The sequence below is a fragment of the Stenella coeruleoalba genome (assembly GCF_951394435.1).
Source record: "Stenella coeruleoalba genome assembly, chromosome: 14".
Lineage (NCBI taxonomy): Eukaryota > Metazoa > Chordata > Mammalia > Artiodactyla > Delphinidae > Stenella > Stenella coeruleoalba.
The window spans coordinates 49,177,948-49,205,124 of record NC_137160.1 but is presented as its reverse complement, the minus strand read 5'-3'; the positions used below and the strand labels follow the sequence as shown (position 1 = coordinate 49,205,124).

At 39.2% G+C, this 27,177-nt stretch overlaps 1 protein-coding gene and 1 pseudogene across 2 annotated transcripts in view; one reads left to right on the top strand and one right to left on the bottom strand.

Moving 5' to 3' along the window:
- Positions 1-27,177, top strand: part of LOC307197462 (uncharacterized protein) — a 520,611-nt gene that overhangs the window by 29,532 nt on the left and 463,902 nt on the right. The window lies entirely within an intron of this gene.
- LOC307196976 (protein TOPAZ1-like) lies at positions 12,214-15,455 on the bottom strand (annotated as a pseudogene). Its single transcript has one exon. The product of its transcript is annotated as a protein TOPAZ1-like (transcript).

Genomic DNA, 27,177 nt, shown 5'->3' with positions numbered 1-27,177 from the left:
AACCTTAATCCTGAAATGTAAGAGGCTTTGTGTGCACTTTGTTGAAATGCACTTCTCCAGCCTAAATAATGTTTTAGGCAGCATATTGGCAATACAGGACATCTGAATAGAAGCAATGATGGTATTACTCACAATATACCCCATCCCTTAATCTTTAGGGATGTGTGTGCATGAAGCGCATGCTAAAACACACTTAATCTAATCACCTCCGGAGATTGAGAGGCGTGTACTCATATAAATGTCAAGTCGGGACATAATTTAGCTGATCTCTGGGGTTTATCGTTATTGCCAGACTCCCTCTTTATTTGATCTGGGGAAGCAAATGAAATGTGTCTCTTTGGTTCTAAACCAGGTAAGAGCAGGAGATTAGGATCTGTGAGTTTCTCATTTGGATATCATAATTGTGCAGCCAGCCTTGATTTAAGGAGGGTGCAAGGTCCACTTTTTTTTTTTGTTTAACCTGTGCACTTGGGAACAATAGAAAGGAACAAAGGTCAAATGATCTTGGCCTAGCCGTTATCTACTAGTTGGTGGTTTGTCTCCTTGACGACATTCCTGGATGTATTAAAGGTAGTGAAGCAGAGTTTAATTAAAAAAACAAAAAGTTGTACTCAAATATTAGAGGGGAAAACTCTTTTTGTGTACACCTGGCCCTGGTCATTATTCTCTGCCACATGAGAGCTGAACATCTGACTTACTGCATTTGAGATGCTTAGATAAGGAGATCTTACGCAGAAACACAGTGGCCTCTGGTGAAGAAGATAGTTATTGACCACATGTCAGGAAAATCAGGGCTCCATTATGCCTGCTTATTGGGCTGGGAGAGTGCATCTTGAAGGAGAGTCTAAGACATCATTGTCAACTGGCATCATTTGCCCTGCAGGTGACATTAGGCGACGTCTAGAGACACTTTTGGGGGGATGGGTGTTACTGGCATTTAGTGAGCAGAGGCCAGGGAGGCTGCTAACCATCCTACAATGCCAGGGACAGTCCCCCACATCAGTAAGTTGTCTGGAGTAAACTATCCATAGTGCTGAGGTTGAGAAACTTTGGTCTCGTGGAACATTTATATTCCCTTTCCTTATGTATAGCTTTTACTGAACGAAATGAATGAATTAAAAAAAGAAGAGAGAGAGAGGTTTGTCCCATCTTTCTAAATGAATGCAGGTTCTGTGATAACTGGGTTGTTAGTATTCTAGATGCATAAAATTTCAGCTGTGCACTCTTTCCATTGTATCACTAAGCAGCAAAGCAAAAATATTATCCTGAAATTGCAGAGCATACATATATTTCTAATGGTGTGAAAGAAGGAAAAAAAAAAGCTTACAGAGGTCCTGTTCATAGTATGAAATAGACATCCAAAATCTCAATTTGCCACATCCTTAATCCTATGCCCCTTAAAATACATTTTTAGGTGGGTATCGTTACAATAAGCTGTCCCAATCATGTCAGTATTCATCGGGATATATTTTAACTTCCTCTGTGTGTAGACCCAGAAGGGAACATTTTTAGTATGATGGGATATTGCATAAAGCAGTTGATGCCTTGAAAATGGATCGTTTCATAAACTGGTGCTGTAAATATTTGTGTTCAGTACACCAAGTTTCGGTTGGCGGGTCCCTCCACTCCTCTGCCTGTGTTGAGGCCACACATTTCTTCTTCAGGCTCGGCCTCTGCAGAAACGGCTTGCTGCATAATCTTCTGTTGCTTGGCAAAGATTTAAAATAACCACCAACTCCTTCTAGCCCTAGTTATAGGGAAATTAGTTCCCTTCATAGGTACCTGTCTTGAATAACTGACTTCTAAAATGGAATAGATTTTTTCCTTTTTCATTTATTTTGATACTGCCTTTTTTTTTTTTTTTTTTTTTTTTTTTTTCCCTTTTTTTTGCGGCACGCGGGCCTCTCACTGTTGCGGCCTCTCCCGTTGTGGAGCACAGGCTCCGGACGCACAGGCTCAGCGGCCATGGCTCACGGGCCTAGCCGCTCCGCGGCATGTGGGATCTTCCCAGACCGGGTCACGAACCCGCGTCCCCTGCATCGGCAGGCGGACTCCCAACCACTGCGCCACCAGCGAAGCCCCGATACTGCCTTTTGCTTTTAAAAGAAATTATTTGTACCTAGCAGTTACAGCTCCATAGTGTAAGCCAGTAGGCATTTATGTGATTGCTTTATTTATTTAATTTTTTAAATTATCTTAACTATTTCTGTTTATTTATTTGTACTGAAGTATAGTTGATTTACAAGTTATATTAGTTTCAGGTGTACAACATAGTGATTCAAAAATTGTTTTATAGATTACGCTCCATTTAAAGTTATAAAATATTGGCTACATTCCTGTGCTATACAATATACCCTTATAGCTTATTTATTTTGTACACAATAGTTTGTACCTCCTAATACCCTTCCCCATCATGCCCCTACATGATTGTTTTAGACAGCGTTGATACTTTTTAGCCTTTTTTTTTTTTTTTTTTTTCAAGGACTCTAGCATCTGCTGGCTTATTTTAATCCTAAAGGCTGAAATGGTGTGAAATCAACCTGGAAACCTCTGAGGTGACCAGTGTTCCTTAGTATCTTATGTGGAAAACAGCATAAGTTCATTTACCTTTATCCCAATGATAAAGAAACTTGGGCCAATTAAATGACTCAAGGAGGGAGGCAGCATGGCTTAGTGTTTACAGAGACTGGTTTTGGAATTGTGGCTCTAACATGCAGTGAATTATGGGGATATTGAGCAAGTTACTTAATTTAAATGGACCTCAAGTATCTTCATTTATAGAATGGAGATCATAATATCACATAGGTGGTCGTGAGGTTTAATAAGGGCCCAATAGATGGCAGCTTTGAGAAAATGAGAGATGCAGATGCCATTCATTGCAGATCTCTCCTCCATTACCTTCCTTCCTTACATTGGTCAGCATTGAGAGCTGGGTACCAAGTCTTGCACAGCCTGGTCTTCTCTTCCCTAGAGCCACTGAGAAATTGGCAACTTATTCTTCTTCCACTCTTGATCACAAATTCTTATGACTGATATCTGCTAAAGGGTAGAAATCCTAAGCCCTTCCAGGTACTGAAGAGCTGGCCTGTCTTTACACCCCAGTTTCCCTATAACCTGCATGTGATATCTTGGTGAGCTGGAGTCAACCAATCTCTTCTCCCCAGCCTTCCAGGTCCCCAGGTTTTATCTCTGCTTGTTCTGCTTATCCCAGAGCACTCCCAGAACCTGATCATCTTTTTCACCATGCTCAGGTGGTGGGCCTTGTTTCTTTCTGACATGATCAGAAATCTGGTGATCCTGAAAGATCTGCCTGGCATCTGAGTATGCTCTCTTATCTTCCACCCTGTACTTCCAAGGCCAGTTCTTTCTCCTGTTCCTTATCTTTTTTTGTGGGGGAGGCAGGTAACTGGTCTATGTTGTCCCATGTTTGGATGTAATTGATAATTTGAAGCTGCTTCCCTGATTGGAAGCTTTGGCTACCAGTTTTACCCTATCTTGTCATTAAGGCCTCAGCCTCTTTCTTCTTGGTGACTGGAAAGATGGTGTGTGTGCGGTTTTCTTAATAAGAGATAGAGGTAACTCTGTAACATTGTCAGCAAGCTACCAGATTGTAAGCATTTTGGATAGGAATGATGGTTTGGCCATCGTTTTATCCTTAGAGCCAATGATGAAGAAGGTATGGAATAGATATTTGCTAAATGAATGTAGGGAAATGCAGATACATTAGTCTCTTATTTGATGTTGTACTCGTTTGGGATGTTGAGTGTTCTTTGGGGGAGGCATGGAGTAGGTAGGGTGTATGAGACGCATGGCAGGAGGGAGGTATATAAGTCAGAACACTAAGGCCCATGTGCTATTTAAGGCAGGTAAAATCTATATGACAGATAATGGGAAGCCACTACAGAGATTTTAGCTGAGGAATGATATCTGGTTATTAAAATGTATCGATAATGCCTAATTATTGTCTTGAAATCCTTAAAAACATTCAGAGAAAATTATTTTGAATTGACGTTCAGTTAAAATAGTTATATTTCTGTGTAGTGCTTTTACAAATTATGAAATGAATGAAATGAAATCAAATGACAGAAACTGTGGCCGGCATGCAGAGCTATGGATGCAGAAGCCCCTTTCTTTGATCTCAGATTGTACCTTTCTCTTTTTTCTGATACCTGAGCTTTTGGACCTTTGAAAGGAATTTACTTGTGGAAACTGAGGGCTGAATTGGTTCTAGGATGCCGAATTTGCTCATGGGGAGTTGTGGGGATTATGCATTACATTAGAGTGCAAATGATGCTTTGCTAACAGGAGAACCCATATGCAGGAAGATAGTGTTGTACTCCTAATCATTCACTTCAGCGATTCTTGAACTCGCAAATCTTTATTTTAATCTAGACTGCAGCCCATCTGCACAGAAGAGGTAGTAAAATCGTTAAATGAATTCATATGCACACTCTTTAATTTATTATTGGTTGTAATGTTGACATTATCGTATTTCATGTAGGGAGAAGAGTATAACAATTGCACTACAATTTATATACATGTGCCTTTTCAAGAATTAGCAATTTTCTAGTAATGGCCAAGAATTATTTTCCTAAAACAAACGTGTTATTGCTATTATAAGACTTTATGCCCTTTGTACTGATTACAGTTTTAGTAAGAAATTGATTTGGAGTTCCCCGTATTTTCTTAGAATCTCAAATGTATTAGTTTCACCAAGAATATCATGTTTTACTACATTTTTTTGCAAGATTATAGGATGATGAATTTTTATATGAATTGGAAATAATCGTTTTTGGTCATTTTTTTACAAGCTATGCAAAAATGCCATTTGATATGTTTTCAAGACTCTTTTAACCACCACCCCCCACCCCAGGCGGATCCAGAGAATACAATAAGATTATCTGGACTATATCTTTAAATATTTTGCTTTGTTTGCAAGCATATTTAGTAGTAAAAACTTCTAAACAATGAAGACATTTCCCCATGTAACTGGCTCCTAAAATGTTACTAAAGAAAATTATTTATATTGAATACAATTTTCTTATTACAAATATTTTATTTAAAATGAGATAATCTAAACTACAGTTTATGCAAAACCACTTAGAGCCCTTTAGATTGACCTCTGATCAGTCTGGCTGTCATGACCCCAGGGAACAAGAGCAAACTCTAACCCGTGTGCCCTGGGGGCTGTGCTTGTCACAGGCTCCTGTCCCATCCTTCGGGGCCACTGCCTAGTAGTGCAGGAGCCACTGAACGCCTGACATGAACCCAGCAAATGAGGCAGCTAAACATGGAGATTTTCAATGTAAACTACACAGAGAGGGAATTTATGTTGATTTAGGCTTTAAAACTGCTTACTATTCTAGCCTGTTTTATTCTCAGACCAGTAAGATCATTCTGGGTCTTTATTCTTCCTGCTGGTCTTCAGATGCCATCTGAGGGGCAACCTCTGGATACAAGCTGGGCTGAACAGACCCACCTAATCTTAACTGGCAGATCCTTTGGGATAGAATGACTAGAAAATCCTCCATTCATTCATTCATTTATTCACAGAGTAAAAAAGTATCTGAGTACTTGCTATATGATGGATATATCGTGCTGGGGATACAACAGCGAATCCGCCACAGCCCTTACCCTCAATACGGCTCACTGCCTGAGAGCATTAATCTGGCCTCATTCTTTCAGCTTTCCTTTCTTTGTTCTATGTTTGACATACGGAATACCTTCTCTCCTGTTTTCCTCCGGTGCACGTTTATGGCCGTGCTTGTACGCTGTGCTTCCCGTGGCAACTCATTGCTGGCTCCAATTTGGCAGGTAGTTTATTACCTGCTCCATTTTATAGATGAGGCAGTAGAGAGCTCTTTTTTTCTACATTAGAGCGAAGACTATCTGCAGACGTTAAAGCTACAAGCTGGGAGACAGAGGAAAGTGTTTTCCTGCGTTTGAGGACACAAAATTCAGGCCTTTCTTGAAGTTCAGAAGAGCCCAAAATTGAGTTGCTCAAAAAAATATTTTTCTGGTTATAATTAGTACTAGGTTGAGGGAAAATTACAAACCTCATCTGGGAATAACTTAATTGACCAGTGGATGTCACTGTTGCTCCATATAAGTACTATGGACACAGTTACTTGGCTCGAGGACTGGGGAGGTTTTGTAAGTCTGTCTCTGTATTTTTAACACTTTTGCTTCGTCCAATTTGCATTATAGTCATTCCGGATTTTCTTTGAAACAAGGTTGTATTACAAATAAGCAACTTAACAAAGAAATAAAATTTCATCTTACCAAGGAGTAACCGTGGTTGATGATCTGATTTAGGGGATGAAGAAATGCTTGGTCGCTTGCAAATTGTCCACAGAATAACCTGATGGAGAGCCATTATTTCTCCTTTGTCTGAACACCTGGATTGTTGAGATTCTGTGCCACACAGGGACTGAGCACAGTACTCATGAAACTGAAGAGTCACCTTTTAGAGGTCACCTCTTCCAACATTCTGCCTAATGCAGGAATCCCTTTTAGGACCTAAATGAGTGACCACTTGCCTCTGTTTGAACCTCACCCCCAGAAACCATGCTCACAGATTCCCCAGGCACCCCATGCTGGAATTGAGGGGGAAGGATAGAAGGGTCTTTCTTCAGCTCACCTTTTTGTGTTCTCTCATGAATCCTATGTGATGTTAGATGCTTGTTTCTGAAAGATGCTGTGTGAGTTTAGAGGAAGGGGCTTGGCCCAGGCTAGGGGCTGTGAGAAGGATCAACTGTGGGAGGGTTAGTTCCTGGAGCAGGCTCAGTGGGGCCAGGGAGGGAGGCTGTGGGCCTTCTGGCCTCCCTCGGATCACATAATGTGGTAGATGCTCCTCTGGCTGCTCTCAGACACTGTGCTTTTTATGAAGATGCTCCTGGTAAGCATAGGAGGAGTTTGACAAATTCAACAGTGGTTACATTTAATTAATATAGTTCTCTCTCCCTAGAGCTTTGTAGAGGTGAAATCCCATAATTGAATCCTGGTTTTGCACTGGCTTCTGGTATAGAACTGCAGGACCACTGCTATGGAAAAGCTTTGCATTTTAAAGCTGGGAGAAAGCATTCACTGTTTTTACTCCCTCACCCACAGCCATTCTTTCAGTGGAGACTGCTGTTTACCTACTGGTGGGCGCATCTATCTGACACTCCTTCCTGTTCCCTCATTTGGAAACCCAGGCTCAGGGCCGCCATCTAGAGACACGAATGATGGACAAGATGAAGAACTTCCTGAATTTTTACAAGCCCCAGGGCCCTTAGAGACAATATACTTTTATCCATTACTAATGGGCACTTGGCTTTTTTTTTTTCCCTGTGGCTAATTTCCAGTTCAGAATTTTAGTGAAGTGCCTAAAATCACATGTAAGCTCTGGAATCCAACAGATACAGACTTAACTCTTGTCTGGGCCCCTTTCTAGCTGTGTAACCTCAGGCAAATTACTTAACTTCTTTAATCTTCAGTTATCCCTTTTGAGAATGAAGGCAATGATAATCATAATATCAACCCTCCAGGGCTGTGCTAAGGATTAAGTGCTAAGGATTTAGGGGTGTGTAGCACAGTGCCCGCATATGGCACATGCTCCAAAAGTGCTATCTGCTAGTACTGAGTTGGATAAGATGACTCAAGAAAGGACAGAAGGAATTTGAGGTTAACATTGTAACTATAAATTTCAGAGAGGCCCCAAAGAGCAAATGATTGGATTACAGCATTCACTCATGTAATAAGCATTTTTGAAAGCCTTTTATTTGTTAGGCATGATACATAGAGGAGGATCAGGCTCTGTTCAGAGAGTTGACAGTGGAGTGGCTGAGACATACCAACAGATAATTATAATACATCTGGTGGATGCAACAGCAGAAAATGGCCAGGAGTTAGATAGTACCAAGTCTAGAGACTCCAAATTCCATGGATACAAATTTAATGTATTAAATGCATCTCATTGATTAAAATTTTTTTTTCTGGATTCTGTTATTGCATAATCCAGGCATTTGGACTGTTAGTAAAGAGGTGATTATATAAACCTGGCATCATCTGAAGCCTACTGTGCCATTCCAGGATATGGAGTTATTGTGTAAACAATACACGTGAAAAGTGCTATGAAAAAGTGAGATTTTATGTTCCTTTGCCATATAAATGTTTATGTTCCGAGCAAAAAAATTAAGACCGCCAAAAAGATAATACAAGTGCATTTATATTTCCAGTTGGCAGTACCTTTCCCATCTGAATATACTGCCTGTCATACTCGCTGGGCTTTTACATAAATCACCTCAATGTTTAAACCAGTTTAAGCTTTATATGAGTACATACTGCATAGATTAAAAATATATGCAGAATCAATTTCCTTTCACTCAACTAATTTTTTTATGTTGCCAGTAATGAAAATTTTTAAAAAAATTTATTGGTGTATAGTTGATTTACAATGTTGTGTTAGTTTCAGGTATACAGCAGAATGAATCTGTTATACATATACATGTATCCACTTTTTTTTTTTTAGATTCTTTTCCCATATAGGCCACTACAGAGTATTGAGTAGTGTTCCCTGTGCTGTACAGTAGGCCCTTATTAGTTATCTATTTTATGTATAGTAGTGTGTATATGTCAATCCCCAAACCCCAATTTATGCCCCCCATCCCCAGGTAACCATAAGTTTGTTTTCTACATCTGTGACTCTAGTTCTATTTTGTAAATAAGTTCATTTGTACCCCTTTTTTAGATTCCACATATAAGCGATATCATATATTTGTCTTTCTGTGTCTGACTTACTTCACTTAGTATGACAATCTCTAGGTCCATCCATGTTGCCGCAAATGGCATTATTTTGTTCTTTTTTATGGCTGAGTAATATTCCATTGTATGTATGTACCACATCTTCTTTATCCATTCCTCTGCTGATGAACATTTAGGTTGCTTCCATGTCCTGGCTATTGTAAATAGTGCTGCAGTGAACGTTGGGGTGCATTTATCTTTTTAAATTAATGTTTTTCTCTGGGTATATGCCCAGGAGTGGGATTGCTCGGTCATATGGTAGTTCTGTTTTTAGTTTTTTAAGGAACCTCCATACCATTCTCCATAGTGGCTGCACCAATTTACATTCCCACCAACAATGTAGGAGCATTCCCTTTTCTCCACACCCTCTCCAGCATTTACCGTTTGTAGATTTTTTGATGATGGCCTCACTCAACTAATTACTATAGTGGTGCTATATGTAGTGTACTGGTAACGTTGCCCCTCAGGCTACATCCTTCTTGACAAGTGTTGAATATTGAGCTATCATTTTTATCTTCCCCATTTATTTTGTTTTTGGCTGCTCCATGCAGCTTGCAGGATCTTAGTTCCCCGACCCAGAATTGAACCCAGGACCTCCAATGAAATCATGGAGTCCTAACCACTGGACTGCCAGGGAATTCTTGATCTTTCCTGTCTAAAACGTTAATTGCATCCAAGACTTCAGAAGTTATTTACCAACAACATATTTTTTACAACTGTTCATTTAACCCCCATTGTTGAGTACCTACAATGTACAAAGTACCTTAAACATGAAATTGCAAACAGCGTCCCTTTTTTCACTTAGCGAAGGTCAACATCGAATTGTGTCAGTCAACCTGTCTGCTTAACATGATGTAGGCACCATCTGCACTGGCAAGAACCTAAAGTGTGTGTTTCTTAGAACAATTGTGGAAGCTTATACTCATTGGCAGCAAAAAACCATTGAAGTAATCCACGTTCTAATTATATGTATCGGGGGATCTCATAAAAAAAATAATAGCGGGAAAAAAATGTTAGAACTTCCAACAAGTATATGCAGTGAAGAAGAAATATTGTAAGGTATAGCCCACAGGACTTTTATTTTTATGTATTTATTTTTGACAAACAAAAATTGTTTATATTTAAGGTATATTTGTCTCTCTGTGTCTGGCTTATTTCACTTAGCATAATGTTCTTCAGATTTATCCATGTTGTTGCAAATGGCAGGATTTACTTCTTTTTAAAGGCTGAGTAACATTTGATTTTACATATATATGATATTTTCTTCATTCATCTGTTGACAAGTGAATTTGGGTTGTTTCCATATTTTGGCTACTGTGATTAATGCTGCAGTGAACATGGGAGTGCAGACATTCCTTCAAGATAATAATTTTATTTCTTTTGGATGTATACCCAGAAATGGGATTGCTATTTCATGTGTTTGTGATATTTTTAATTTTTTGAGGAACCTCTATATGATCTACCCTGAAGAATATTCCATGTGCACTTGAGAAGAGTGTCTCTTCTGCTGCTGTTGAATGGAATGTTCTTAATATGTATGTCAGGACTATTTGATCTAAAGTGTTGTTCAGGTCCATTGTTTCCTTATTGATTTTCTGTCTGGATGAGAAGTTCCCTACTTCAGAGCTGTTAATATTTGCTTTATATATTTGGGTGCTCTGATGTTGGGTGCATATATATTTACTATTGTTATTTCCTCTTAATCAACTCTTTTATCATTATATAATAATTTTTTTGTCTCTTATTACAGTTTTTGACTTAAAATCTATTTTGTCTGATATAAGTGTAGCTACTCCCACTCTCTTTTGGTTTCTGCTAGCATGGAATATATTTTTCTATCCCTTTACTTTCAGCCTGTGTGTTTCCTTAAAGCTAAATTGATTCTCTTTTAGGCAGCATATAGCGGGGTCTTTTTTTTTTCCTTATCCATCCATCCACTCTAAGTCTTCTGATGGGAGAATTTAGTCCATTTACATTTAATGTAAGTATTGATCAGCTCACAGGGAGATGGCACTGCGGCTTGTAATCTTGTGCCCTGAAAGGATAAGAGGAAATCCCTCATGGTGGGAGGTCAAAGACTAAAGAAAACAAGCATGTCCAAGGCTTGATATTGTGTAAAGACTTCTCCCTTCAGTTCTCAACCTTAATACCAATGTCTTGTGTAGGTAGGTTTTTTTTTTCTTTTTTTAAATGAAGGCAGTGTTTTAGCACTAGAACAGCATTACCACAAGACCAGGGTGACATAAGCAAGACCTGGGGGAGAACCATAAACTTAGCTATTTAAAGAGAAGCTCTGGATAACATATAAATAGGTTTATTAGTTTTACTAAACACTTGAGTTTGGCTTTGGACTTCTGTAATCCATAGAATGTAGGTTTGAATCACTGTAACCTAGAGCTTACGGGCAATATAGACTTACCCTCCTAATATTTGGACCACACACAAAAATGACAGAGTTACTTTTCCATGATGGCTGACCCATTTAGACACACTGGTTGATAGCAAATATTTATCACAACAGTGCAGAGAAATCACATGTTGGTGCAGGAATTGACTGATAAAAACACTTCTGTTTACTAATTAACAGTGCCTGTGGCTTCTACTTCCATGGCAGCTTGGAAATATAGAAGTCCTTAAGTAAAAATTCACAAAATGGGGGAGAATCAATTTTATGCTGAATTATCCATTATAAAATATTTCTTCAAATCTCTCTCTTCATTGTGAATCTTATAAAAGTCAAAACTTTAAACTACTTATATGATTATAAAATTCTTTAAATTTAAATTCTGTAAAATTCTTATTAAATTTTCATCTATAAAATATCTCATTAACTGCCACACTTACGTCAAGGTTAAAGGTGGGAAATGAAGCAAGGTATTATTACTGAAAGACAGTTGAAGCACCTAAACTGTTTTTCTTAATTGAAATTGGTGTATGGTATGGTTCGACAACACAGACAACCAATAAGGCTGACCTGATATTCTACAAGTATTAGCTAAGATTCCCACGCTGGGAATTTTAAAATTTATTTTTGAATGGATAGGGAATTTAAAATAGAAAAAAAGTTACTTCAACATTAGTCATAATATCTAATAAGTGAAGGGCAGCAGAATATGCCATCTCAAAATATGCTATTTTATTTTATTATTTATTTATTTATTCTTTTGGCCACTCCATGTGGCGTGTGGGGTCTTAGTTCCCTGATCAGGGATCAAACCCGTGCCCCCTGCAGTGGAAGCACAGAGTCTTAACTACTGGACTGCCAGGGAAGTCCCAAAATATGCTATTTTAAAACAAGGGTTATTTTGAGCTGAAGGCAATTAAGAAGAGGCAGATACAGGAAAAAGTTCTCTGCAGTCCCCCTATTTGCCTAAAAGCAGAACATAAATGTGTAAAAGTGTTCCCCCTCCCCTCTTTACCAGGAAAGACAGAAGTTAATCACTGGAGACTACTCTAGATCTTTATCAGCTAAGAGGTAGCACCAGAGGAATCTTTATAACAAACTTTACTAACTGGCCCTTATCTACTATTAATTTCCTTATATTTACCTTCCCATAATTTGTCCTTCCGAGAAGCTCAAAGACCTTTTCCTTTGTTTTGTTACTTCTCTACAAAATTATTATTCTTTGCTAAGATTCCACATAAGTTCAAGTTCTAATCACCTGAGTAATTCATCTCTGAGTACTCCTGTGTGTATGTGTGATGTGCATGCTAATAAATTTGTTTGTTTCTTGCTTTTCTCTTATTACTCTGTCTTTTCTCAGTCGAATTTGCAGAGTCACAGCTAAAGAACTTAAGATGGGTAGAGAAAAAATAATTTTTTCCTCCCTTACACAAGCAAGTTGTTTAGGTTCTGCATTATATAAAAGGAAGTTCATGAGATAAAAGTAACACATTTTTCTGGAAAAGTCTTGAAAAAGAAGGTAAAATATCCAAGTAATATATCTTTAAGAAATCTACATCCAGCAGTTCTTATTTCCCAAGAGGAGAAATGTTTTCTAGTTTGACCTATATTGTTTAGATTGTTGTTTTATTTTCTTATAAAATTAGTTAAGACGCATACATTAAAATCAAAACATCTGGAACGACTGATTTTTGAAAGCACCCATGCTTATTTTCCCACCCCCTCTGATAACAAATAGAAGGCAGGTATCAGTCTTATGGAAATAGTTGGCCTATGCAGTCCACCATGGCAGACAGGAGGTGGTGGACCAGGGTGCAGGGTGGGAATGCCATCTTCCCAGTGCTTTTCCTTTGAGGGCTACAAACTGTCCTCCCAACTGTTAGAGGCCCCAAATCTTGGGAAGATTGTACTTTGGACCCTCTTCCTTTTCTCTTTCTCTCTCTGTATTTGGGAAAGGGGTTGCAGAGGAAAAAAAGTGATAGAGTTTAAGAATAGGTGGAATTTTTGTTCAGTTATTCATGTTTTTTTTTTCTTTTTTCAGTTTTAGTATTTTTTTTAAATTGAGTATAGTTGATTTACAATGTTGTGTTAATTTCTGCTGTACAGCAAAGTCAGTTATATATACATTCATTTTTTAAAAAAAATTATTTATTGTTTATTTTTGGCTGCGCAGGGTCTTAGTTGCGGGATCTTCATTGCAGCATGCGGGATCTTTAGTTGTGGCATGTGGACTCTTAGTTGTAGCATGCATGCAGGATCTAGTTCCCCAACCAGGGATCGAACCTGGGCCTCCTGCATTGGGAGCACAGGATCTGATCCACTGAACCACCAGGGAAGTCCCCCATACATTCTTTTTTAAAATATTCTTTTCCATTATGGTTTATCATAGGATACTGAATGTAGTTCTCTGTGCTATACAGTAGGACCTTGTTGTTTATCCATCCTATATATAAAAGCTTACATCTACTAACCCCAACCTCCCAATCCATCCTTCCCCCAAGCCCCTCCCCCTTGGCAACCACCAGTCTGTTCTCTATGTCAGTGATTCTGTTTTATAGATAGGTTCATTTGTGTCATATTTTATTTTATTTTATTTTTTTATAGTGAAAACTGTCTTTATTTTCATTGCCTTTTATTTTCAACAATGATCACTTGAACTTAAAAAAAAAAAGCCTTTAATAACTAATGGTTATTGAAAAGCCAAACCTTTCCAGCCCACTTCATATTCTCTTTCAACCATTTCAGGGCAGAACAATGTTCCATACTATAAACCTGTTCCTTATTAACATTGATGGTCATGTGCTTAATGAAAAGCTTTGGATCTGATATACGAGCAGCCATAATTAATCTTTCCACTGCAGTTTGATAGTCATCCTTGCTCTGAGATTTGTTTTCTTCACATCTTTTTAAAACTATCTGCAGCATCTGTGTAGAAGTTCCAGGACTCTGAATACTATTAGCATTAGATACCAGGAAGATTTCAATAGCTAAAAGCATTTCAATCTCAGACAAATAGGAAGGAATCAGTAGAAGTTTTCGGTATAAATTTCCCTCCAATGGTGGGTAGCAACCCAATGAAAGAGCACTTTTGTGTGGGCTCTGGCTTTGAGCCGTAAACAACTTCTTCCTAAAGAAGTAATTAATCTTCTAAGAAAGGAAAAATCAATAGGGATGCTCTTTGAAATCATGAATTCTGCTCCGGAGGATGACATACAAAGACTGTTGCTTTCTACACAGGCATCTTGAGAATTTTGAAAACCTGGTAGATTTTTGCAAAACTTCAAATGTCTGTCTGTAAAGACTTCGCTAAGATTTCACGTGCAGTTGTACAGAGCAGATTATGCCGATTGAGCACATCCAGTCTATCACAAGGCCACAGTGGTGTATTGGTGACTCCCTCTGACTCCCTTAATACCCAAATGGCACCATCTAGGCTTCCGCTTTTTAGAAAAATTTCTGCTGCAATATTCACAACTTGACATCTCGGTGCTAACTTCTCAGGCCCTATAAGTCCTTTTAAACTTGTAAAATGTATTTTTAATTCATATAGTTTATCTAAGACCTTCCTTCCCTTGGACCACTGCAACAGCTTGTGGTAGGAGTACATAGCACTGATTCCGATTCTTCCCAGCAAAGTTTTCTCTACTTCACTATTTTGTGGATCTTTGCTAACTGTTTCAGCGAATTCACGAAGTGGAACACCTGGTCTCTCTTCTTTACAGTCTTTTGTTAGTGTTTCAGCAATACAAGCACAAAATCTCTGGGAAATCTGCACATTTTTCACAGCCCAGTTTTATGTTAATGTATAAATTTCCCAATTTGGTCCAGTCACCTTTTTCTTTACCATGCTCTATTTCATTCAAGGCTGACTCTGAATCACACTTACAGTTCTTTTTAAACTGCCTTGTCCGTAACCTGGATTTCATTCCCAGAACTGCAGTTATTTCTTGCTTGGAAGCCTGTACTTGGTATAAAAGCTTAATAATATAGTTAAAGTGTTCTGGGTCAAGTACCATCCCAGCTTCAACAAGCTTGCAAAAGATATCAAAGCAGGTACAGCATTCCTTAATTTCATAGTTGCCACATACTCAAATATTTTTAGTAGTATTTTCAGAGCAGGCAGCATTTTAACCATTATGCTGAGGTTCATGACCTGAAATACTTCTTTCAGTAAACAATGTTTGAGTAAGGAATTTAGAAGGTCATTTAGCACTTGTAAATCGAAGTGTACACCTGGCGGGAACTTTCCGTAGTACTCCATAAATGTGTTTACAGGTCAGTCCCTGGCTGTGGAGCATCACTTGAGGCTTCAGTAACTTCTTTTTTTCCTTGGTGTGTCTTCCCGACTGCCAAGTGTAGCTCTGCTTCCTTCGCTGCTTCTAAGCCAGGCTGGTCTGATGGGTCTGAAGAGCCCACCTGGCTCCCAGGCCCCTCCACTAGCTGCCTTGCTGAGGCCTTCCTAGGCCTGGACGTCTCACCCGACTTGTCACTTTCCACCTCTTCTCTCCCAGATGGCCTGGGCCACCATCCTCCTCTCTTGCCTGCTCTCCTCGTGCCCCCGCCGCCACCTCAGGGCTGCAGCCTCCCGCCTCACCTGGCCCTGCGCTGGCCTTGCTGTCATCTTCACGCCCTGGGGCCGTTGTGGGGCCTGAGGGTGGTGGCCTCAGCATCCACCCCCGGGCCGCCTGTCTTCCCACCTAGGCCCTCTGTGTCCGCTCACAGGAGCCCACCGGGGGCATGAAAGCTGCTCCTGCCACCAGGCACCTGCCCTGTGTCATATTTTAGATTACGCATGTACGTGATAGCATGTGGTATTTGTCATATTTTAGATTACACATGTACGTGATGTCATGTGGTATTTGTCATATTTTAGATTACACATGTACGTGATGTCATGTGGTATTTGTCATATTTTAGATTACACATGTACGTGATGTCATGTGGTATTTGTCATATTTTAGATTACACATGTACGTGATGTCATGTGGTATTTGTCATATTTTAGATTACACATGTACGTGATGTCATGTGGTATTTGTCATATTTTAGATTACACATGTACGTGATAGCATGTGGTATTTGTCTTTCTCTTTCTGACTTGCTTCACTGAGTATAATAATCTCTAGTTGTATTCGTGTTGCTGAAAATGGCATTATTTCATTCTTTTTTATGGCTGAGTAGTATTCCATTGTATATATGTACCACATCTTCTTTATCCATTCATCTGTCATGGACATTTATGTTGTTTCCATGTCTTGGCTATTGAGAATAGTGCTGCTATGAACACAGAGGTGCATGTATCTTTTTGAATTACAGATTTGTCTGGATATATGCCCAGGAGTGGGATTGCTGGATCATTCTTTAACTTTCTTCTTTTAAAAAAAAATTCCTTGGGGCTTCCTTGGTGGTGCAGTGGTTGAGAGTCCGCCTGCCAATTGCAGGGGACACGGGTCCGTGCCCCGGTCTGGGAAGATCCCACATGCCGCAGAGCGGCTAGGCCCGTGAGTCATGGCCACTGAGCCTGTGCGTCTGGAGCCTGTGCTCCGCAACGGAAGAGGCCACAACAGTGAGAGGCCCGTGTACCACACACACACAAAAAAAAGACGTCTTCAATAGGGAGTCGTATTATTTTTCATTAGCTAAGAATAAAGTGATTTGGGCTACAGTATTTGAGGCCACAATTTTAATTAGCCATGCCATTAGTTTATATTTTCTTTTGAGAACTTAATAACTAATGGTGCAACTGAATCTCTCAAAAATTTCATCAGCGGAATATTTTCGTATTCTGCTATAAATTAAGCTGTATGGAGGGGCACATATATTTTCTTTCATTTCCTTCTTAACACAAGCAGTGGTGAGATGTTAGGATTTACATGACTCATTACCTCATTTCCTGCCTAGTCCTTTCCTGCCCATTTTCTTGTTCCGTTTTCATAACTTTTTTCGGTGCCTGGGAGCCACTGGATATTTTCAGGCTGCTTTTACCTCAGGATTTGAGTTGGTATCTCGAGTCCAATTGTTTTGGGTGTTGCTCTGATTAACACCTCCCTCTCAGGGCTTTTAATCCTGAAAAAGCTGTGGCAGTTTGGAAAATCAGGGTCCGATGTTAACTAGCCATAGGAGAGACAAGATGATGTTTCCGGGCAGCATTAACTCTGGAAAATACCAAAGCTGCAAGAAACAGACATGTAAATTCAGTTGAAGGGGTTTAATGAGTTAATGAGGGGTTAAATGGACAAAGATTTAAACAGGAAAGGGGGGGGCGGGTGACACCATTTTTCAGGTTGGCAATTGAGGAGTTAAGCTTTTAGGAGCACAAAGAACAACAGTTAAAACCATTGAAAGCCCCACTAGCAGTTCTGACCTTTATCTGCAGGGTCCAAATCCAGACAGGGCTCTTAATTAGCTCCAGAGAAATCTAGCGCTTTGGCAACATACCAACACACATTAAAAAACCAAGAAAACCCCAAACCAACCAGTAAATAAAAGACCCATTTAAAAAAAAAAAAAAAGTTAAATAGGAGCAACATTTATATAACCTTTTGGTGTTTCTGTTTTCCAGTTTCTCATTTTTTTTTCTCCCTATACCATCTTACACTTGATTCTTTTCCATGACCTTCAGCTTATTCCCTCTTGTTTTTCTTTTCTGTTTATTGTCCTTCTAGAATTTAGATGCACTTAAAAATTTTTTTTCTATATTTTAATTTTTTAATTATAAAAGGAATGCATGCTTATTGTATAAATAATTTTCAACAATGCAAAATGCATAGTTATGAAGTCTCCGATGCGTCCAAGATTTTTTCTATGCGTCTTACATAGATGTGTGTGTTTATGTGTGAGTCTAATCATATACATACACACTCAAAAATTTTTTTTAACAAAAAAAAGCGTTGTATGTGCAATTCTGCAACTTGCCTTTTTTATTTACTCATGTATCTCAGTATATTTCTACACTGGATTGATATAGGTGATACGCCTTTTTATATAGATTTTTATTTAAAAAATTCTAGCATATTTTTTAATCCCTGATCAAAATATTTTAAGCTGTGTGTCCAATCAATGCATGTAGGTGCTGTGATTTATAAAATGATTTTATTTGTAACTAGAGCTTGCATGTTATATTGGCTTATGTCTTTGTGCACTATTTTGAATGCATAATCAGTGTTTCTTTCTGCTCTTATCATTATTACTATTTTAATCTTTTGTTCATTCAAATAATTTTTGGTTTTTTTCCTGTTTCTTTCTTGTGTTAGCTTTGTTCTTTTCCTTTCTCGTTCCATTTTCCCCTTCTCTACTGGCTTGGAAGTTATATACACTATTGCCATTCTTTTAATGTTTACCCTAGAAATTTTAACATGCATATGTAGCTTAAGATAGTGTACATTTATTATCTTTGCTGTCCTGTCAGACACTCAAAACCTAAGACGACCAATTCCTGTTATTCTCTCTGACTTAACATATTTAGTATTTTTGGCTCCATATTGATTACTTTTTAGCTCCACAAATTAGATATTTTATTGTTTTATGCAGTTGAAGATTTTTTCCCCCTCACTGTTCTTTCTTCATTTCTTGCTTCCCAGGCCCCACTCTGGTATAATTTTCATTCTTCCTAAAATTATAAGCTCTAGAATTTCATTTTTTTGAGAGTCAGTTGGTAAGAAATATCTCTGTTTTCTTTTTTTTTTGTGGAAAATGTATTTATTTGCCCTTATTCTTTTTAAAAAAATATTTATTTATTATTTATTTATTTTGGCTGTGCCGGGTCTTCGTTGTGGCATGCAGGACCTTCGTTGAAGCATGTGGACTTCTTAGTTGAGGCATGTGGGCTTCTTAGTTGCAGCATGCATGTGGGAGCTAGTTCCCCGACCAGAGATTGAACCCGTGCCCCCTGCAGTGGAAGCGTGGAGTCGTAACCACTGGACCACCAGGGACGTCTATTTGCCTTTATTCTTGATAGTCTTTAAAATTCTGGATTATTTGTTCTCAGTTCACTGAAGATATTACACTGTCTTTCGGCTTTCAATATTGCTTGCCATGAATTTAATTGTAGGTAAACTATCTTTTTTCTTTGGTTGCTTTTAAGACCTTTACTTTGTTTTTGGTATCTTTCTCTCTGGTGTGATTAGTGAATTTTACTTTTATTTATCCTTCTTGAGATTCGTTGCACTTTCCGAATCTGAAGGGTGGTAGATATTTTCCAGTTCTGGATACTTGCTTCTCCCTCATTTTCTCTAATTTCTTTTTCTGAAACTCTGATTGAATTTATTTTAGACCCCATTCTGTCCTCCATGTCTTTGGTCTTTATCCCATCTTTCATATTTTCCTTGTTGTTGCTTCTCTCTGTACTGCATTCTTGGAAATTTATTAATCTTACTTTTCAAGTTTTCATATTTTTTCTTCAGTTGTTTTTAAACTGCAGTTTTATTTATCTATTGATTTTTTTTTCAATTTTAATTTTGCATGTTAGAAGCTCTATTTAGTTCTTTCCTAAGCCTATTGGTAGTCTTTGATAATATCTTGATCCTCATCATAATTTTGAAAACATTTCTCTAAACGTGAACATATTTAGTTTTTGGTCAATACATTACTGTTTCAGTAGCTGCAGGTTTGCAGTTCCAGTATCTACGGTTTGCTTTTTCTTCTGATTCCTATTTGTGGTAGTTTGTTTTCTCATATGTCTAGTGATTGTGAACTCATATTCTTTGCAATTTTATTTGTTCTTGGAGGTCTAAACTGTGTTTTGCCAGAGAGAATTTGTGGATCCATTGATGAAGACCACTTCAAAGTAAATTTTTAGCTTAAGTTTTCTTGGCCTTCTGCAGTAATGAATTCTGGCCCCAAACGTGCATGAAAATGGGCTTATGGCTAGGAATTATTGGGGGAGAATATTCTTTGTTTATGCTCTAACCAGAGACAGGGCTGAGACATGCAAATATCCCCACTGTCTCCCTCTCAGAACCCTTTATAAAAAACATACCCACTGAGGGTGTCACTTTTGGGAAGTCTCAACTTTTAAGATATGTTCCCTGCTTTACTTGGCCCCAGGTTTGTTTCCTTTCTTGACACCTCTGGTGGGTAAGACCCAAGATCTAAGCATCCGGGAATGTGCATATACCTCCCAGGCAAATGGTGGTATCAGAACTTGGTCACCCTCTGAGTCTGAGATTTCTCAATATATTCAGCTTTAAGAACTCCCCTTTCTTTCTCACCAGCTTAGCTATGCATTTTATTATTTTTAATTTTTATTATTTTTTATTGGAGTATAGTTTCTTTACAATAGCCATGCATTTAAAAAATGGTTTTTCCTACATCAAAATTACATGTCTGTGGGACTTCCCTGGTGCTCCAGTGGTAAAGACTCCACCTTCCAATGCAGGGGATGTGGGTTCAATCCCTGGTTGGGGAACTAAAGTCCCACATGCCGCGTGGCAACTAAGCCCACGTGCCTCAACAAGAGAGCCCGCACGCTCTGGAGCCCGCATGCCACAACTAGAGAAGAGAAAACCCACACGCTACAACTAGAGGGAAGCCTGCGCGCTGCAACAAAGAGCCCACGTGCTGCAACTAGAGAGAAACCTGTGTGCCACAGCGAAGAGCCCTCATCGCAATGAAAGATCCCACGCCGCAACGAAAGATCCCGCAAGCCTCAATGAAGACCTCACGTGTGGCAACTAAGACCCGATGCAGCCAAAAAAATAAATAAAATAAATAAATATTAAAAAAAAAGTCTGTGCATCAAAGGACACTATCAACAGGGTGAAAAGGCAACCCATGGAATGGGAGGTATGTTTTCAAATAATATATCTGATAATTTATAAAGAATATATAATATGTATTATAAATATATATGTATATATTAATGTACACTTCTACAATATCTAAAAAGAATATGTAAAGAACTCCTACAGTTCAGCAACAAGAAAACAATAACCTGATTAAAAGTGAGCAAAGGACTTGAATATTCTCTGAAGAAGATATTCAAATGGCCAGAAAGCATATGAAACATCAGTAATCACCAGGGAAGTGCAAATCAAAACCACAATGAGATACCACCTCCTATCCATTAGGGTGGCTATTATTTAAAAACAACAACAACAACAACAGCAAATAACAAGTGCTGATGAGGTTGTGGAGAAATCAAAACCCCTGTGCATTGCTGGTGGGAATGCAGAGTGGTGCAGCTGCTGTGGAAAACTGTGTGGCGATTCCTCAAAAAACTAAAAATAGAATTACCATATGATCCAAGTACCATATAATTCTACTTTTGGGTATATACGTAAAGGAATTAAAAGGAGAGACTTCAACAGATATTTGTACACCCATGTTCATAACAGCATCATTCACAATAGCCAAAAGTCCCACTTAGAAACAACGCAAATGTCCACCAGTAGATGAATGGATAAACAAAATGTGGTGTATCCACATGATGGAATATTATTGAGCCTTAAAAAGGAAGGAAATCCTGACACGTGCTACAACATGGATGAACCTTGAAGATATTATACTAAGTGAAATAAGCCAGTTACAGAAGGACAAATATTGTATAATTTCACTTACATGAGGTACCTAGAGTAGCCAAATTCATAAAGACAGAAAGTAGAATGATGACTGCCAAAGGGTGAGGGAAGAGGAGAATCGGGAGTCCTCCCGATTGTTCAAAATGCACACAGAGTTGTGCAAGATGGAAAATGTTCTGGGGGTGGATCATGGTGACGGTTGCACAACAGTGTGAATGTACTTAATGTCACTGAACTGTGCACTTAAAAATGGCTAAGATGGTATATTTTATGTTATGTACATTTTACTATAATTTAAGAAAAAAAGGCTTTTATAATTTATTCAGCACTTTTCGGGGTTCTATCCTAAGATACCTAGTTCTCCGTAATGCTGGAATTAGAAATCCCCATTGGACTGACTTTTCCTTTGTGTTCATGGTGTCTACTAGGCACTCAGTTTTAGCTACATGTGGATACCCAGCCAGATTCCAAACTGTGGAAACCAAGATGATAACCTAGGAATTTGACGTCCTGCCTCACTGAGTGGTCCATATTGTTTCTTTTTGTTTTTTTTTTTTTGGTACGTGGGCCTCTCACTGTGTGGCCTCTCCCATTGCGGAGCACAGGCTCCGGACGCGCAGGCTCAGCAGCCATGGCTCACGGGCCCAGCCGCTCCGCGGCATGTGGGATCTTCCCGGACCGGGGCACGAACCCGCGTCCCCTGCATCGGCAGGCGGACTCTCAACCACTGTGCCACCAGGGAAGCCCCATATTGTTTCTTCTGTTCTTTGACTATTCTAGATATTATTTTACATCACATTATTTACACATTTCATGATGATCTTTGATAGTAGCAACTCTCCAGTTCTTCCTCTGAGGAATAGATCCATATTGCACATCAGAAAAGCATGGATAAATCTGTGTCAGTATAATTTGACTTGACTTCTTATCACCTTGTGTGTGTGTGTGTGTTTGTGTAGGTGCTTCATTCATTCATTCATTTATTCACTTACTGTTGTGTACTAGGTACTGTCTAGGCACTGGGGATACAGAAGTGAAAAAGACAAATTTCCTGCCCAAATTCTAACGGGGGAAGAGACAGTACCCATATCAGCAAATAAATAGCAAGGTAGTTCTAAGTAATAATTTCACAAAGAATATGAATCCAGGGTAATGGGATAGACTGTGACAGTGAGAAGGGGACTGCGGGAGCTAGGGTGGTCAGGAAAGGCGTCTCTGGGGATATTTGAGCTGAGACCCGGTGTTAATGGTGAGGAAACTGTGTGTATATCTGGGGGAAGAGCTTTCATGAAGGGGGAATAGCAAGAGCAATGAATCTGAGATAGGATTAGTGTGATTAATTATCTAAATCCCATCAGAGAAACCTAAAGTCTTGGTAGTGAGGAAGTTTAGTTTGGTGAATATTATCCTTAATGTATGTGACATCTTAAAGAATGTATTTATGAAATAAAAATTGACCATCCATTTAAATCAGCAGCAACTAGTTTTCGTTACTGAAATCAGTTAGCATTTTCCTCCACCATTTCAGTCACTCTAAGCAATCTTTCACTACTTGCTCTAGCGTGCATGCATTTAATAATAAGTGAACTATGAGGGCTATAATGATTTTGCTTAAGACTTTATATTAGTGACTAAAAATAAACTTAGCTTTGTGTACGGTTAGAGTATTAGACTCTCTTTGTATAATTTAGGTGTCTTGAATAGTTGGAGGACCTGAGCTTTCCAGTTTGGTTAATTATGCAAATCTACCATGTAACTGCAAAGTATTACCTCCTTTTTATGCTTTATAGACAAAAGTCACAGGTATAATCATAGAGATAGCATATAGAAATATCAATCAATTTGCCAGTTCAGCTTTTCTTTCATTGAGAACAAATAATAAACCCTAAGTGTGTTCACATTCTGTGATTCTGCTTTATATACTCCCCAATTAGTGCCCCATTTAATCTGCTCACCTGTTGTTGCTTTGTTCTGAATTTCATGGCTCTGTTGTTTTAAACTCTCTTGCATACGTTTTCTGAGTGAGGCTGATTACTGCAACCCCTTGGTTTTGGGGAACTTGGAACACTGCCACGGTGTCTGAATTGCCTGGATAAAGAAAAGTAGGTTCTGTAATTATTTTATTTTCTGCACAGTGTGTGATTTGTTACTGATGACACATGCATAGGGTGCTTTCTCCATTAGGCTGGCTGATCCCTCTACTATGGTATTAATGTCACTGTCACTCTGCTCGAAGCTATAGTTTGTTAGGCAACTCTAGCACGGGGGAATGAGCATGTACTTTTTAATGTGTCTGAAATAGCTACACACTGACAGATGTTCCCACATGCTTGCTGATGTCATGACTGGGGCTCATATAAAGCCTGGGAAATTAAAAGAAAGAAGAAAATGTTAGTTGAGGCTCCAGAAGGAGAGATTATAGAGTCAGACGACAGGAAATTTTGAAAAAAAGCCCATCAATATATTAACTTTCCTTTTAGGTCTGGCGCTTCCTCCTCCCCGCCCCACCCCAGTAGGGATGCAGTCACGCCTCAGTCTGTTAAATGTGAGAAAATTCAATATTGAGAGCTCTTCTTTTATGTGCTCACTTACAAATAAAACAAGCATACAAACAAAAAACCCCAAATAAATTAAGGTGGTCTTTTTACCCCTCTACCAAAAAATGCATATCACAGTGTTTACTTGGTAGGCCAATTATTTTAAAAACTGGGTTTCAAGGAAAAAGCCACTCTCTGGTGGAGACCTTACATGACAAGTTCTGTTCCACAGTGGATTAAAATGGTGGAGAGGAGATGCTAACACAACTTCAACTACAGCAGTGTGAACACACCACTGTAATAATTCATTTAGAATGATGACACCTGAGACCTAATTTAAAAGTCCTTGATGAATACCAGTCTCACATTCAACCCTGAGGGCTGCTGCAAACATACCTAAGGAAGTCTAAGAACCATAGTGAGTCTAATTGAATTGGACTTAAACGGACCATTGAGATGGCCTCACCGAGCTCTGGGGAATTCATATTGTCTATACTGTATCAGAATCACAGCTTGAACTGAATAACTGGTTACATTCAATCATGTTACTGTAACTCATGCTTGAGGTAAAGGGGAAACCTTTTGCTATCAGCAAGACTGGATGGAAAACAATTTCAAATCACTTTAAACCCAGTTGGCAACTACTTTGCCAATTATGGAATCCAGTGGGAAAGGTGTGAGCGAGGGCTCAGGACTAAATGATTTATGTCAGGCATCTGGGCCTCCTGAGGAACGTGGGAGGGTATGCGGAGGAGGGGCGTGTGGCTAATTATTTCTCCTAAGAATACTTTGGCGAGGTAATTTGTGCTTGCAGATGAGTCACACTGCAGGCTGGATAAAAGGCGAGGTAAGAACACAAAGTCCTAAGATCCTATTTAGAGATGGATAAAGAGGGAACCGAAGGATTCAATACGCTTTCTCATCTCTTCACTCTGAAACATTTGGAGATATAAAATAAAAAGAGCAAACCTAGTCCTCTGTTCTAACAGGCACGTTGGGATCAAAGTCTGTAATTTGTACTGCAGATATTGCATTGACTGCTTTCTAACACAGAGTTACTGGCACAGATGACATACTGTAATTTATCGGATGAACAAGTGTGAATCTGAGGCCCTTTACAATAACCCTCTTTTTTTTTAAGTCCTAATTTATTTTTGATGACTTTGGTTGCAGAGATGAGAATTCCTATACTACCCAATGCTTTCTAAAGAAGAATGTCGCCATTCTCTGGGATTCATGTATGAAACTGTCTGGCTGAGAAATGATCCTGAAACTTACCCCCAGGAGTTTTGAGTGCCGCCAGCCCACCCCAAACAAAAATAAAAGTGATGATAGAATTCCGCTATGGTAGTCCACAGTGGAGATACACAGTTTTATTGAATAATCTCTTCAGATCCTTTCATTATCTAAAGATTTTAAAGGTGTTTTTAGTAATCTGGAAGAGGTTATTGATGCTATAATTATATTAAATCCAGCACTGGGGCTCTTGTTAAAACCTCATGTGAGTATGTTGGTACTAGGCTGGCACTCTTTTGCTTCCTCATCTTTCCTCTCTTTTAGCAGCTGCTTACCATCATTACAGTTAATATAGTGGATTAAACTTTTGGGCTAGCTGGCGGCTCTGAGTATCTCTCTAATGGTTTCCATTGTGCACATCCCTAGAAAACACTTCTGACCAATGAACCCCTAACTGCAAATGACACAGGCAAGCTTCACTGAAAATGACACCACTGGAGGGGAGCTTGCACTCATTTGGGATGTTTCCTCATTGGGGAAAGAAGGCCATTTCAACAGTTACACCAAAGCGATATTGTGATGTGGCATTTACTTTTCTAAGGCACTGAACAAAGCAGTGGGGGTAGTGTGTGCTCCTACATGCTAGCTATGCGCTTAGCTGTGTGATGTCCATAAGAGACTGAGAAATAGCAGCCTTCCTTGTTCATCCTCATACAGAAGGGAGAAGGTGGATGTCACACCATCTAAACTAAATTTTGATCTATGTCAAATCAATCTTAAGTGCAGACATTGTGAGAAATAGGAGTTAAATACTGTCAGAAAGAGGGAGGGAAGGTTGCGTGGGGAGAGCCCCAGGACTGATCTTTGGGAAAGCTGGATTCTGATTCTTGGCTGCAACCAAAGATGCACGGTGGCCTTGGGTGAGTTTCTTCACCTCTCTGGGTCCCCCTCAGGTTCCTCTGTAACACAAGGGAGGTAGACCAGATGGTTAAACCTAATTTAACGATCATTCATTTAGTGTTCAGTTTGTGCCAAGATTTGTGCTAGGCAGTGGGGAGATTTGCAAATACATCAGATACAGTTCACGTCCTTTTGGATTTTATAGGATAGCAAGTTAGACTAACATTAAAAAAATACTTCTGAGGTGCTGCATTTTAAAAAGTGGGAAGTATACGGTGCTATGGAAAGATAGGACTAAGTTTGAAGAGTCAGGAAGGCTTCTTGAGGAAAGTTGTTTAAGTTGAGACTGAAGGACGAGGAGGAGTTGGTGAGGTAAAGTTGGGGGTGGGATGAGATAGAGAAGCACTTCAGACAGACAGACTGCATTTGTGCAAGCTCTGCAGCAACAAAGAGGTTGGACCGGGTTACGGAACACGAAGGAAAATGTAGGCCAGATGGAGGCTGCGTATGTTGTGGGCAGCATTTTGACCTCAGCCCAAGGGCAATGGGAAGCCATTGAAGGGTATCCTGCTGCAGAGTGGAGTTGATGTCTGAGGTTTCCTCCAGACCCACTATCCTGGGGCTTTCCACGTGGTTGTAGGACCTCTTTAAGACTCATCAGAGAGATTCAGTGTTCAGGTGCAATTCAGACAAGAGACACAAAGCAGTGACCCCAGAAATTCACTTCCAATCTGCAGCTTGTTGAAGCCTGGTGTGTAAAGATAGATTTGCGTATGCAGGTTGGATTTGGTGCCTTTGG